General features: G+C 37.0%; 1 pseudogene across 1 annotated transcript; it reads right to left on the bottom strand.

Annotated features, from left to right (window-relative positions):
• Positions 1-338: 338 nt before the first annotated feature.
• LOC143541590 (gibberellin receptor GID1B-like) lies at positions 339-2,544 on the bottom strand (annotated as a pseudogene). The gene is made up of 2 exons (XR_013136778.1): positions 2,500-2,544; positions 339-1,431 (listed from the first exon to the last, which is right to left on the bottom strand). The product of XR_013136778.1 is annotated as a gibberellin receptor GID1B-like (transcript).
• Positions 2,545-4,088: the final 1,544 nt, after the last annotated feature.

Raw genomic sequence — 4,088 nt, forward strand, 5'->3', positions numbered from 1 at the left:
CTTCTCAAGTTAGCTTCCCACGCCTCCGTCTCTAAACCCTGATAACTCATGTAAAATTACCATCTTACCCTCGTCACCACAGACCCTTCAAACCAAGCATCCACGCTCTACTAAACACGGTTTCAGCCATAGTTTGATCAAATTAACCACAACGGTTTCCCGTATACCTACACATCCCTTTTTGTGAAATTACCGTTTTACCCTTGCGCACGAGAGAACCCTCTCCCGCGGCCCGCCACAAGATAAACACTTACCTACCTCCCCCCAAATAAAGTACACAAAAATTCATATATAACTACACAAGAAGAAAAGGACAAATAAACAAAGGAAACTAATAATAGTAGTGATAATAATACTAGTAGTAGTAAAAATGTCAAAAGCTTGTGTTATGTATGGCTTCAAGTTAACTTTTTTTTTCTTTTTTTTTCATGGTCTATGACTCTATGAGGTCACAAGTCACAAAGCTTTTGATCACATCCATTAAAGTGTAGAAATGCTCATTATTTGGCAAGAAATAGAACCCAATAGTAGCCTTTTTCAAGAACAACAACTTCACTTCTTGCCTTGCATCCTCTAACCCTTTAACATATGCCAATTGCCAATCTTGTACAACATCCAATCCAGCCACCACCACTAAACTTTTAGGAAACTTAACCCCTCTTAGATCTTTGCCACGTGGCCCAAATATATTACATGCTGGATGATCCCTATTTTCACCCTCTGGCAAAAATGCCCTCCAATACCAATCCCTATCTTGAATCCTGACGAAATATTTCCCGTCGAGGTTTTTTTCACTGATTTTTCTCTCTTCTCCACCGAATAATATGTTCCCTAGAACCTCAACCCCGGCCTCCGCGGCCCTCACCGCCACGTGGTGCGCGATATTCCCACCAGAACTATCGCCCGCCAGAAAAACATGAACTTTTTTATCTTTTCCGCTCACAAGCCATGATCTTGAATGAACCCATTTTAGGGTTTCCCACCCATCTTCATAACAACACGGGTACCGATACTCCGGCGACCGACGGTAGTTGACCGAGACCACGACCCCGTTGACCAAGCTCGTTAGCCTCCGGCAAAACATGTCGTAGATCGCGCTATTCGCCGACGAATGCGTGAAGCTCCCGCCGTGGAAGAAAATGATCACCGGGATGACTTCGGTCGTGCTGAGCGGGTTCTCGAGCTCCAAGATTCCGGTGGCCGGAATCTCGCCGGAATTTTTTCGCAACGGTATATTCGGTTGAGGAGGCCGGTGGACCGGTCGACCACGTCGAATGAGTAGACGCCGTCGACCGGGACGGTGTTTGCGGCTACTTTTCGGTCGAGAAACTCAGCGAGTTCGCGGTTAAAGGTGCCGTCCGGTCGCCGGAGCATATTGTAGGCTAACTTAAAGTGGGATATTAAGATCCATGTGTGAAATGGGACTACTTTCTGTTAAGAAAAAAAAATTAAAAAAATAATAAAAATTTAAATAGTGTTTTGGATAATTATTTTTAACATCTGGCATTGCTAGATTGATCAAATAATATGGATAAAGAAGCACAAACTTTGATGGAAATAATATTAACAAGAAATTATTAATCTAATAATTTCAGAGTTTCAGGCCTGAACAAAAATAAAAAATAAAGATTTTAGTTAATTTTAAGATAAAAAAATGGGAGTTAATTTATTTATTTTATTGTTAAGAAACTGAAAAAAATTAAAAAGGTTTAACTTTTTTATTTTTTTTCTTTCAAATCCAAGAAAACAAATTTATACATATAAGGGAAATTTGATTCTTGAAAACAGAAATAAAATGTAACAAAAAAAATAAAAAAAAAATTTTAGCACCAAACTGAAAGAAAAGAAATCCCAACAAAAGATAAAGTGAATTTATCAAAAAAAACCACAAGAAAAAAAAAATTAAAACTTTCTTTGCCATGTTGCTACCAAATCCAAGCACACAGTTTAATTCAAGAAAAAACACAAATTTGCTGTCATAAATCACAGAAATTAGCATAAAAAGGTACAAGAAAATGTAAATTTGATTTTTAAAAACAAAAAAAAATGTTTAAAAAAGTGAACCTTTTCTTTTGTCATGTTCTTCCCAAATCAAAGGTAAAAACACAAGTTTGCCGTCACAAATCAAAGAAATTAGCATAAAAGGGTACAAGATAATGGGAAATTTGATTTTTGAAAACCAAAAATAAAATATTTAAAAAAACTTTTTTTTTAGGCCATGCTCTTCCCAAATCAAAGGTAAAAACACAAACTTTCTGTCACAAAACAAATTGTAAGTTTGCTTCTTGAAAACTAAAGAAAAATGCTCAAAAAAAGTATAAATCTTTAAGAACAAAAAACCCAGAATTTTTATCCCCAAATCAAACAAAAAGAAGCAAAATTTGGCGAAATAATCCAACAAAACCCCCAAAAAAATAAAGAAAATTATTTAACCATTTTAGGAACAACATGACAGACAGTATACAGATCACATAGTAGTAATAATAATAATAATAATACCTTCGCTTCATTCACGTTGATTTGATTACTCCCAGCCATGAAATCAAGATTTGAAGATTCAAGATTCAAACTTTACCCTTAATTTTCTTGAACAGAAGATGAGTGTTTGACCACACAAAACTGATCTTTCATATCTGGGTTTAATTAATTTTCTGAAACAAGATGAGACACTTGTCTGATGTCAAAAAAGAAACATGGGTTTTATTGGGAGGGAGTGTGTGTGTTCTAGAGAGAGAGAGAGAGAGTTGTGGAATTGGGTGAAATTTTGATGGTTTGAGATAGGATAATAGAGAGGGTGTGTGTACTGTGTGAAGGAGAAAGTTCTGGTGCAGGCAGCCAAAATGCTGGGTGAAAGTGGGACCCACTACACCACATACACAACACCTAACCTTCATCATCGTCGTACTCAGTATATCCTACCAATAGCAAAACTATGGTAGGGTCTGAGGAGGGTAAGATGTAGACAGCCTTACCTCTACCCTATAAGGATAGAGAGGCTGCTTTCGGTGAGACCCCCGGCTCGATAGTAGTTTTGCATCAAGCCTTGGACATAAGGCACATAGCACTCAATCATCGGGACACCGGCTGATCGGTGCATGTACCCTTGTCTTTCGGCTATCAACGCCACTACATGATGCCTGATTAACCGTCCGTCACTTTTAACGTTATTTTCACGAGATTAGTAAAATAACGTCAAAATTAGTGCAATTTCACTTTTGCCCACCCGAGGGTTCACACATATATACATCATATGTGCGCACCACAAACAGGGCTAAAATGGTTAAATGTAACCAGATTTGGGGCTTGAAGATTTAGGTGTTCGAATTTCAAACTAATCTTTTATAGCTTTTGATCAAAAGGAGCATACGAGTCGATTAATATAAAACTTAGTTCAAAACGACGTTTTAAAACGACAAAACAATGCTTTAATTCGGGTGTTTGAGCTTACAATTGACAAAAATCAAGCCGTTTGGATAACCATTTTGAACTAAGTTTTACATCAATTGGTTCGTATCCTCCTTCCGATTAAAAGCCCTAAAACTTTAGTTTAGAATCATATAAACCTATATAAAAGGTGAATTATATGAAGGCATGGGCTATTCGGAAACCAGATGCATTTATACGACTCGTATAGGTTTAGAATCATGTCAATTTGTGCTGGAGTTTGTCAGGAATCTATGTCTATACGAGTCGTATGGAGTCACATGTGGCATGCGAGCCTGTATGAGCCAAGGAAGGCTATACGACCCGTATAGACTAAAAAAGTTGTCATTAAGTCCCCTCTGTACATTTGTTAGTCATTCGTATAACCCTTGTACGAGCCATATAAAGTTAACACGTTAGAGATGTGGTGTTTGAATATAACTACCCTAAATGAATTGTGGTATGATTTTAGAAGTTATGGATAATTACTTTCATCAAAACTGTGAACATGCATTATTCATGTTTTTCTTTTTATTGTTTTTAGTAAGTTTGGTGTTATGTGGTGTCTTTAGGACAAGAATAGAGTGTAATTGTATGTTAGGATTTTGGTTATGCAAAAACTTACTCACGCAATCAAATTGTGGATTTAAATGAACACGGGATGC

Source organism: Bidens hawaiensis, unplaced genomic scaffold, assembly GCF_021521415.1.
Source record: "Bidens hawaiensis isolate Kalapana, Puna unplaced genomic scaffold, B.hawaiensis_p1.1 tig00012615_1, whole genome shotgun sequence".
In the NCBI taxonomy this organism is placed as follows: Eukaryota; Viridiplantae; Streptophyta; class Magnoliopsida; order Asterales; family Asteraceae; genus Bidens; species Bidens hawaiensis.